Genomic DNA, 11731 nt, shown 5'->3' on the forward strand with positions numbered 1-11731 from the left:
AATAAAAATATATCATGAAACTGTATTTTTTTAATGGCAGGACATTAACATTTTCTGCATCAGATTTTTAGTAGAATGCACAATAAATGCTTTTTTGTAAAAGTGATTTTTCTGTAATCTGTACAGTAGATTTTTTTTTTTTTTTTAAAGGAAAAACACATAAATACAGTAAAACACTATACACACACAGATACACACACAGATACATACACTACATACAGGAAGAGAAAAAAAAAAATCAGTTTTCCAACTAGAACAATAACAATAAAGTGAAGTTTAAATGCTTTCAGCAGTCACATTAAAAACAAGCACACATTAAGCAATATGAAATGGAAATGTTTAACCAGTGCAGAGTTCAACCAGTACTAGCCACTATTGTTCTGTTTCATGTATGCACAAATGAGAGAGAACATTTTAGCTATGCTTCACACAATATTTTTGCAGGAAATGCAACTTTTTCTAGTATTGAATTGAATTCAAAATCCTGCTCCTAACATACAAGGTCTTAAATAATCAGGCCCCATCTTATCTTAATGACCTTATAGTACCATACCACCCCATTAGAGCACTCTCGCACTGCAGGCTTATTTAAAAGTAGAATGGGAGAGAGAGCCTTCAGTTTTCAGGCCCCTCTTTTCTTGAACCAGCTTCCAGTTTGGATTCGGGAGACAGACACTATCTCTACTTTTAAGAATAGGCTGAAAACTTTCCTTTTGCTAAAGCATATAGTTAGGGCTGGATCAGGTGACCCTGAATCCTCCCTTAGTTATGCTGCAATAGACATAGGCTGCTGGGGATTCCCATGATGCATTGAGTTTTTCCTTTTCAGTCACCTTTCTCACTCACTATGTGTTAATAGATCATACTTGTTATTAATCTCTGTCTCTCTTCCACAGCATGTCTTTATCCTGTCTTCCTTCTCTCACCCCAACCGGTCACAGCAGATGGCCCGCCCCTCCCTGAGCCTGGTTCTGCCGGAGGTTTCGTCCCGTTAAAGAGTTTTTCTTTCCCACTGTCACCAACGTGCTTGCTCATACATATGATTGTTGGGTTTTTCTCTGTATGTATTATTGTAGGATCTATTGTACAATATAAAGCACCTTGAGGTGACTGTTGTTGTGATTTGGCGCTATATAAATAAAATTGAATTGAATTGAATTGAACTCTATGTTTTTAAAAGTGCTATCCAAATAAAATGGATCAGTTACTTATTATTATTATTATTATTATTATTATTATTATTATTATTATAGGCATAGTTATATTTTAAGGGTTGTTTTTTCACTAAAGCTTAATACTTATTCTGAAAAGGATATATAAAAATGCTAATAAAATAACAATCATAGCCTAATTTGAAACATATGTACAAATCTAATTTTCAAACAAATTCAGCTGCTACAGTAGTTTTTCACAGACCCACTTGAGAATAGCTTCACAGTCACCATCATTCCAGGAAGTTCCATTATATCTGATCATAGCACAGTTCTCTTTAGACAACTTGTTGTCAGGCTGGCCAGATGCCCAGTATCTGGTGAGTCAATAAAAAACAATATTAATATATTATAGTTGGATTTAAAACAACATGGGAAAAATGACTACTGATAGCATGTTTAACCCATTGTGAGCATTGTGAGTTATGGATACATGGACAACCCTCTTTCTCTAATAATAAATTGTTAAGTGGGTCTGTTTTTTTTTTCTATTATTCACCATAAAACCTTTAGTTAATATCAAGTTATATCCAAGTAAGTCCAAAACAGTCTCTAAGATTTTCAGTTCCTGGTGTCTTGGTTTATCAATGAAGTTCTTTTCTTGATGAAATAACTTCACCAAGGAAATACATAAATTAAAAAAACATTACTTCTTTATTTATAAAACATAATATTTACTTAGTAAATACATATTATTTATAAAAATATTTATTTATTACAAATATATTGAATATGTTGGGTGAACTCGAGACTTACTTCAGAGTCAGAGGCGATCCGTCTACCCATTTCCACGTTCCTCTTGTTCTATGTCACTTAAACCAATCCAAGTGTTATACTGGGTAATTGAAACGATGAAGTTCTGTTAAACAAGCACACAAACATTTGTGTTATGACTCACTAGACTCTTTTTATTTCCTGTCCCTTTGGCTACAGATTCTCATCACCCTCATACCCAATGCTCTTTCAGTGTAATGGGGAATTGTCATGATCCTGGGTCTGTAACCAAGTGTTTTGTGTTTTTGAATGATTAATAGTCGTTGACTTCATTGTTATTTATAGTTTCTAGTCTCTTGGTTTCTGTCTCTCTGCCTCCCTTTGTTCCTTGTGTCACGTCTAGTCAAGTTATGTTTTCATGTCTGTTCTTCAGCAGCGTTTCCAGTGTCATGTCCACGTCTCAGTCTGTCTCATGTTTGGTGTTTTATTTCGATAGTTCCTTGTTAAACTAGTCGAATGCTGACAGTCTTATTAAAAAAAAAAATTTGAACTGGGGAAAGTCACGTTCATAACAACGTGGGGTTTCATTAACAAACACAATATAACACATGCATGCACTTTGTACCTGTTCTTTAGGGCTATCTATGACCACCAAATCTGCTCCTTGGTCTGTGCAGTTTTTTCTAGCTGAATGCCAGGAACCAGATCTTTCAGACAGGAGATAACAGCTACAACTGAACTTTCTCCATCCTGCAGGACATGTTGTCTCTGCAGAAACATCAAATAAGGAATATTAAAGATCAAGATGGAACATTCAGCAATGCTTTATTGGTCTCTGTTAATTAACTGAAATCTATATTTTATATCATCTCTATATAAAATACCTTGTGATCCTGACACTGCTATGCAGAGGAGAGGCAACAATGATGACAATGATTCATGTGAAACATATCCATGAAGATTAAAGTTTGCTTTCTTAAATTTCTGTCAATTCAGATATAATGAGAAAATATTCCCATCTATTGCTGGAAAAGGGAATCATTGAATTTCAGTGTAAAACCCTTTTACAAAGACACACAACAGACAAGGACTCACTCTGGTTGAACAAACTCTGCAGCCTCTCCAGCTCGTTGGTCATCTCAGTGAGGTTGGCCTTCAGCAGGTCTCTCTCCTCAGTCATAGAAGAAAGTTTGTTACTCCCTGCAGAGACATTTGCATTTAGAAGCTCTCTCTCCTCAGTTATTGAGGAAAGCTTTTTACCCATTGAGAGGTATTCAGGTGAATCTTGATGAGACACAAACGAACACTGTTGCTGATTTATTTTAAAGTTAAGCAAAATATTTTTGTGAGTAGTTAATGAAACATGTTAAAACAGGAAAGTCAATATAATACTATATATATATATATATATACATATATATATATATATATATATATATATATATATATATATATATATATATATATATATATATATATATATATATATATATATATATATATATATATATATATATATATATATATATACATATATATATATATGTATGTATATAGGTCATTGTTGAATGCTACTACGTAAGTAACCCTCTCGGAAGGGATTACATGAAAAGGATGAGGGACCTATGGAATCTTCAATAACCTCAGTGTTCCATCATTCGGAAGAAGGACTGCTCTCACAGCTAGGATTTATATATATATACATATGTGTGTGTGTGTGTGTGTGTGTATACAACAAGACAAAAAAAACAACAACAAAGCAACACAACACAACTCACAGTAGAAAGCAAGAGTGAGAAGTCCAGCCAGCAGCCCCAACGAGAGAATAACAACTAAATAAATGCTTCTCTTGCATCTCCTTGGACCTGAAAAGAAAACAAAAACAAACTGTGTTTGTAGTAGGGGAGGAGGGAGGGAGAGGAGAGTGTAATAACAGTAATAAAAGATTTACAAAATTTAAACTTTAAATTTTTGTAATTTCTTTCTTACCTGTGTGTTTTTAATAGACGTCTTGTTTGCAGAGTCGACATTAATTTCCTCCATTGCATGAAAGGATGTAGCTTATTTCTGAGAGCTCAGCTCTGTGGAAGAGAAAGGTGTGTGTTGGGTCTGCGCTTCCACAGGCCCCGCTGGTTTAGAGACTTATTCCCGTTAACGAAGCAAGACGAACAGTGATCGATCGATTTTACTTGCTAGCAAGGAAGGATCTCAGAGCAGCCCTTCTGCCCTCGGTGTCCGACCACTCCGAAGAACCAGCTTCCCCTGCAGCCTTTTATTTCTGTGACACACAGTTTCACGAACACCGTTGTAAACACCCCCCCCCTGGTTATAAAAGATAAGGCACTGGTTGTGTGTGTGTGTATGTATGTGCGTGTCTGTATGTATATTCATGTGCATGTGAGTGTGTGTGTGTTTGTTTTGGGGGGTGCGTTTGTGTGGCCTCCTGCTCACCAAAAGGGTCATAAAGGCAGGAAGTTTACTAAACAGGAAAACAGAACCCTCACATAGGATGTGCCGATAATAGGAGGGCAATAGAAACAAAGGAATGTCCTTGATCATATAGTTTGAACCAAGACTTACAAATTCAAGTACAATAATGGCAACACATAACAATTTGACTCTAACAGTGTGAGTCTCACAAACTTTCAGTTTATTTGTTTATTTCAAGTTCAGAGGAAGTCGCCTATGTAATATGTTGTTTGCGCAGCTGTGCTACCACTGAAACTAAAACTAAACCTTTTCTTGAGCTCCGACAGTCTCGGTTGTCGTGTCCTTGGGCAAGACACTTCACCAGTTGCCTACTGGTGGTGGTCAGAAGGCCCAGTGGCGCCACTGTCCGGCACCCTCGCCTCTGTCAGTGCGCCCCAGGGTGGCTGTGGCTACAATGTAGCTTGCCATCACCAGTGTGTGAATGGGTGGATAACTGAATGTGTAAAGCACTATTATCAGCTATTATCAGTTTGAATACATTACAGTTAAGCTTTAGTTTAATTTAGGCTTTTGTTTATTTTACTTTATTTCTCTTGTACTTATATTTATTCAATTCGATCGGGTCTATTTCTATTCCATTTCAACTCTTTTAGTCAATTTTTACCAACAAATTTTCACTTTGTGTGCTGCCTGTGTGTGTGTGTGTGTGTGTGTGTGTGTGTGTGTGTGTGTGTGTGTGTGTGTGTGTGTATCATTTCCTAACACCATATAAGGCATGGTTCCTTATCAAGCTTTTCAGTTGCCCTGTACAGGATGAGGTATGCTGAAAAAGTGAGTGAGCATCTTGCTGAACTATAAAAACAGGAACTTGCCATAGAAGTGTGAAATCGAAATGTGTAATGGAGAATTATAGCATGTTTGTACAAAGCTGAAAAATAAAGCTCCTACTGTCTAACTCTTACTGCACAATGACAACCATATTAGGACACATAAAAGCAATGGTCACATGACTTTGTACAAATGACAATTAGGGCTGCCACGATTAGTCGACTAGTCACGATTACGTCGACTATTAAAATCGTCGACGACTAATTTAATAGTCGACGCGCGTCGTTTGAAGCTTTGTAAGATCCCAAAAGACGCAGGAATAAGTAGTAGTATTTAAGAGTGTAATAACGGACTGAAACAGAAGATGGCAGCACTGCATGTACAAGGATGCCAGCTGCCGTTAAACCCGAAGAAGAAGAAACTGTGTTCCAGAATTCATAGCGCCGCCCAGCGCAGTTGTCAACAATGGCGGCAGCTAGTTAGTTTTAATATTACAATTATTATTCTTTCTGGGTCACAAAATAAACGTTTAACATATTTTCAGGTGTACATTTTACGTCCAATGGATGCATGATCTGATTAGTCGACTAATCGCAAAAATAATCGGTGACTAGTCGACTATCAAAATAATCGTTTGTGGCAGCCCTAATGACAATCTTAAAATAATTAACTCTAATAGATAGGCTCCAACGTCCTTATGAACTCTCCTTCGTTATGTTTTCTGCTGAGGGCAGCGTGGCAAAATTATTTATACAATGGTGGCTGATTGGGAAATGACAAACAGGAGGGAACTGAGACACGAGTGAAAGAAATAACACAGATAAGAATAATCTTCAAATCAGGAGAAAACAGAAGAGGGAAGTGAAACTAACATGACAGAAAAATTTTTAACAGCAAAACACAAGGTCATTATGGAATAAAACAGACAAAGCTCAAACTTAATTTGTGAATTACAAATATGGCTAAAACTGTAAAACATGTGTCATTGTATCATTAAAAAAACAAAACAAAACAAAACATAAAGTTGTTTGGTGCTTTTTTCCAGATCCACTTAAGTTGAACATGGAAGATCATTCCAGGACTTTTTCTCATCATTTCTGAAATGAGCACAGTCTTCTTTTCCACCACCATCATCAGGTTGATGTTCTGCCCAGTACCTAGCAGGTGAGTGAAAACAATAACCTTCTTATTATTATTGAGAAAAAATCCAGATGTTTGATGTTGGTGTGGTGGATTTCAAATTTCAAATTTTCCATCAACAGCTTTGATTAACTTTGAGAAGGTTGATAAACACACTAGGCTCAACGAACTTTAGGTAATGATGAAGATGAAAACCAAGTCAACCAGGTCATTAGTATACAATCTCTAAACATTTGGACTTTTTGGCTTAACCCACTGACCAGTGTGATTCTAAATGTAGAAATCTCTGTTGGAAGTTATAGACTGAACCAAATTGAAGACTTTCATTTCAGTGTTAATAGAGTATGTCAATGAAAAAATAACTGTAAATTCAGATAGGTGAGATCAGTAGCGGTTTTTGATACGGGCGACATGGGCGGTTGCCCAGGGCGGCATCGTGGTGGGGGGCAGCATCATGGGCATCGGAAAAAAAATAAGAATAAAAATGTGCTTTCAGTACTCATGCTGCCCTGACATCAGGCCAGCGCATTTTGGGAATGGCATGGTGAAAACGTCTGTTTACGTTTGTTAGTCACTTGGCTATGATAGTAAACAGTAGACACTGATGTAGCTTACTGAATCTTTTGGACTGTGTTCAGCACAATATTAAGTTGTTGACTTGTCCTGTTCTCATTGTCTGATGAATTATAATGGCTGTTTGTAAGCCGTTTGCATATTATGCATACTCTCTCTCTCTTCGTGTGTGTATGTGTTTTTCTGGTGAAATTCAGTATGGTTCTGACAACAGTTTTATGTTAATGTACAATCCTTAATATGTTTTATGTGTGTGTAGGGGGGCTAAATTTACTAACCCAGCGCAAATTTGCGTAAAGACCTACTAGAATTACTGGCTTTTTATTTTCTGGTGCAAGTCCCAAGGTGTTATTCACCCTGCTGAGATTTTCACAGGTTGTGAGCTCGATTCTCCTCCTGGTTTTGTTGTGCAAACCACCCATTATCTTTGAGGCCTGGCACATTTGCATTTGTTCACTCAGAGTAGCTCAGATCCAAGGCAGGAGAAAAATCTGTGTTACAACCCTCAAAAATGCCTGCCGTATCTATACAAAATATCCCACACATTGACTGACCTGCAAATATGAAAGACACACATTCACAATATATGAAAACACAAGTCTTCTCTCCTCTGCCTGTTCATGTAAAAATAGCAAAAAATTAAAAAACAAACAAACAAAAAAAACCCTAACCCTATAAGCAATAATGTGTCCCACTGGTGCCATTGTGGATTGCTGGTCAGAAAGATTTCTGGTGCCAGTAATCAAAGAGACAATGTCCCGAGATAGATTCATTTTAATCATGGAACACCTTCGATTTGATGACAAGGACACGCGGGCAGAACGGGTGAAAACAGAAAAATTTGCTGCAAAACAACGTTACTGGGCACGGTGAATAAAGTCTGGCGTGAACTTCCTCAACTTGCAAAAGACACTGCACAGCAAGAGGTATTCTCCACTTCAGTGCTTAGAAGTGGCAGTGTCTCCTTGACAACAAAACAAAACAAGACTGTGTGTGTTCTAAGTTCCATGCACCAAGACGTGACGATTGGTGACGGCAGAAAGAAGAAACGCCACACGATAACAGACTATAACCACATGAAGGTATGTGAATGTGTGTATAATTTTACACCTGTGCTACAATTTTTTCTGATGTGTGCTATACAGGCCTATAGAAAAAAAGCACATATACTCATGACTCTCCCTCTCTCTGTTTTACAGATAAATTACAGGTTGCAATGAAATAAACTGAAAAGCAAATAACAGAAAATTATTGTAATTATTTTACGTGTAGTTTTTTTTTTGTTTTTGTTTGTTTTACTGTGTAAGAATATTCGACATTGCTATCAATACATTTTTTCATGTTTTCAAAAAATGCCTCTCTGTGCAAAATGGGTTTAAAAAACATAACCAACTGTGGGATACTGTTTGTCTGTGATTTGGACAGCCCAGCGCATGCTTCCAATGCAGGGGAAACAAATTCTGTCGAGGATACCTACATTGGCACTACCATTATGCAGGTGAAGCCAAAGGCAAATATACTTCATCATATTTTCTAGTCTTTGTTTCAGTTTGGAAGCATATTCTGTGATGCTTCATTCTCTTCTTTGCGTTTGTGTGGCTACCCTGTTAAAAAGCTAGCAGTGTCCAAGGACTCTTTTTTTTTTAACTCATACCGGCCCCCGCAATGGCTCTGCCTCCCCCCCAGAGGGCACGCTCCCTACTTTGGGAACCACTGGGTTAAGGGAACTTTTGATAATGACAGTTAAACACCAACTCAGTTAACATTCAGGGTTCAGAGAAAGGAAATGTCCAACTGAATCAGCATTTTTGATGACCATGTGAAAAGAAACACAAGTCAAACTTTCTTTTTGTTCTGAAGAAGAACGAAACACTTACTTATTAAATAAAAGATCAGGGTCCATAACCACAAAGAGTAGTGCCTAGTCATGAAATTATAATGAAATTATAATTCATACATGTCATACATCAGTATAACAGTAGCTCTTTTGTTAATTTCCTATCCAGAGTCTCCTGTAGTAATGCCTTTTTGGGCCGCTCTTTATAATGATTAATCATCAGATATATAGGAAAAGGTATGAGCAGTGGGACCTCAGTTTATGTTTTCCTGAATTTTGTTTCTTTTTGATTTTTTTCTCACCAGAAAGCTGCACTTTAACTAAAGCTAAATACCTATTCAGAAAGGAATACATCTGAAAAAATTGAAAATAGAATACCTGTCCTTGTAAAATGTGTGTGCATATATTATGCATTACAGTATTCTTTCACAGAACCACTTCAGAGAAGTCCCACAAAGTGTTTTCATCTCTTCTAATAAGAACACAGTCCTCTTCAGCTCACTTTGGGTCTCCACCACCATTAACAGGCTGGCAACATGACCAGACCATTCAGACTGCTAACACACACTATCTAAACCTGGCATCTCGGTTATTCAGTCCTCGACCTTTGTATGTGTGTGTATAGCAGTTATTTTGTTTGGTTACATAGCTAATCATACTTTCATAGACAATTTTAAAAAATTGTATTTATTAAGGCATTTTAATTTAAGAGACCACTTTCAAATTGGAGAACATGTAAAACCAATGTACATTTTACAGCATATAATTTCTAAAGCTCCTTTCATATGACTGCTGAGGGTGCTAACCAACAATGAAACAGCCTAGAGGCAATACACATATCAATAATACAGGTGGATGCAAAAGCAAAAGCTTGCCTTCCATGCATTTTTATGCAACAGCATAATAATGCATAAAATGTACCTGCTATTCAGTCTTGTGCTTTGTGCTGCCTTCATCAATTGTTGCACAGCTCAATGACTACAGACTTTCAAATCTTTTACAGTTTTAAAATAAAACATTAATTCATAAAGTATTTCCTTATTTTTCATGGGGAAATAATTTCTCATCACAGCTGGCTAACTGGAAAAGAAGTGTTAAAGGGGATGTGTGCTAAATTTAGGATCATCTTATGAAATAAGATGATCCTTCACAGACAAACCAACATTACACATAAAAACAACACTGTCAAAGCAAATGACAAATTTTATTAAAATTGTTTCAATTATATACACTCTGACTGCATGTTATTTAGTCCAGTGGCGTTTTGATATCCACCGAACCACATTGAGCTCAGACTAAATGTGACTGCAGCCATTGTTCTCCAGAACACAAGACTTGAGATTTTATCTTTATTTATTCCTTAACAAGGGATTGATTTTTTTTAATAAATTCAGAATACACATCTTTAACTTTAGATTAAAAAGGGTTGCACATTTGTAGCAACAGCAAAAAAAAAAAAAAAAAAAGTCACAGCTAAATTTGTACATACATTTCAGGCATTGTTCAATGAATTCAGGAAATGATATTGCATTATTCTGTTGTATGTTTTCACAGATCCACTTTAGAGAAGCTGAACATGAAAGGTCATTCCATGATGCATCAGTTTGTACATGAACGCAGTCCTCTTCACCCCACTTTATCTGGTTGTTCTACTACCCAGTTCCTGACAAGTCAGTGAACAAGAGAATTATTATATTTTACAAAGACTAGTTTGACTAAACCCACTGACAGCTCAGCCCACCAGTGAGCTTATTTCTGCATGAAACTATGCCTGCTGGAAATTGAGTAAAAGTAATAAATTCAATCAAAGTGTGCGTTCCGAAAGTACATGCTATGAACTTCCAAACCAGTTTTCCTTGCTGAACATATTATCAGGTGGGTAGGAGAATTTATAAGGACTTTGGAAAACAGAAGAGCAGTGTGCTGAGAACCTGAACAACATTCTCTACTCTCCTTAACAAAGTCACTGGATGTCTGCCATGTTAAAATAACAATGTCCAGGAAATGACTACAAATCACAATATGATTTCACCACCATGATTTCCTAAACTGTTGTTTTACACAGAATTATTTTGTATGTCAAAATAATAAGGATTCTCCTCAAAATAGTTTAAATAAATATGTCATAAAATAATTAATTGAATTTGCCATTAATCATTAAAATCTAAAATAATTAATTAGTTAATACTGATTAATTTCATTTATAACACTTATTTCAAATTCTATCCACCCAAAGGCAGATTTTAATAAATTGTTTAATGATGTACTCATTTAATTCATTTTGGCAATTGTGCCTCTCCACAATTTCTCAGGTCTGCTGATCCTTTTATGAATATTTGGATGCTCTGTCTCTGTCAGGGGCTTCAAGTTATCCTGCTGTCTCTCTTGCCCACCCAGTGTTTGTGTTTTTGTTGCCTCAGGATCTTGGGCGGACTAATAACACCATGTGAGTGAAGTTGGCCCCCACCTTCTTCAAATCCAACAAAGTGGTATCAAACGTTTGTGCTACGTTTGTGCTGCAAAAATTTTCGTTTGTGCTACTATCATTTTAAAGATATTAATAAAATTTCTAGAGGTCATCAGAGGTCAACCAGCCCCCACATTAATTAAATCAAACAAAATGGGTGTCAATCAACTGTGCTACGTTTGTGCTGGTTTGTGCTGCTAAAATTTTCGTTTGTGCTGCTTCGGTTTTAAAGATATTAATGAAAAGGTAAAGGTCAAAAGGTCAACCAGCCCCCACATTACCCAAATCAAACAAAATTGATGTTAAACGTTTGTGCTACGTTTGTGCTGGTTTGTGCTGCAAAATTTTTGTTTGTGCTGCTATCATTTTAAAGATATTAACAAAAATTTCTAGAGGTCAACAGAGGTCAACCAGCCCCCACATTAATGGAATCAAACAAAATTGATGTCAAACGTTTGTGCTGGTTTGTGCTGCAAAAATTTTTGTTTGTGCTGCTATCATTTTAAAAATTTTAATAAAATAACGCCTTGA

The 11731-nt window shown here is 36.5% G+C and overlaps 1 long non-coding RNA gene across 1 annotated transcript; it reads right to left on the bottom strand.

The window, feature by feature from the left end:
- Positions 1-2000: 2000 nt before the first annotated feature.
- LOC120433563 lies at positions 2001-4120 on the bottom strand. The gene is made up of 5 exons (XR_005608618.1): positions 3915-4120; positions 3704-3790; positions 3021-3125; positions 2551-2693; positions 2001-2070 (listed from the first exon to the last, which is right to left on the bottom strand). It is a non-coding gene; the product is annotated as an uncharacterized LOC120433563 (long non-coding RNA).
- Positions 4121-11731: the final 7611 nt, after the last annotated feature.

The sequence above is a fragment of the Oreochromis aureus genome, linkage group 16 (assembly GCF_013358895.1).
Source record: "Oreochromis aureus strain Israel breed Guangdong linkage group 16, ZZ_aureus, whole genome shotgun sequence".
Taxonomy (NCBI): domain Eukaryota; kingdom Metazoa; phylum Chordata; class Actinopteri; order Cichliformes; family Cichlidae; genus Oreochromis; species Oreochromis aureus.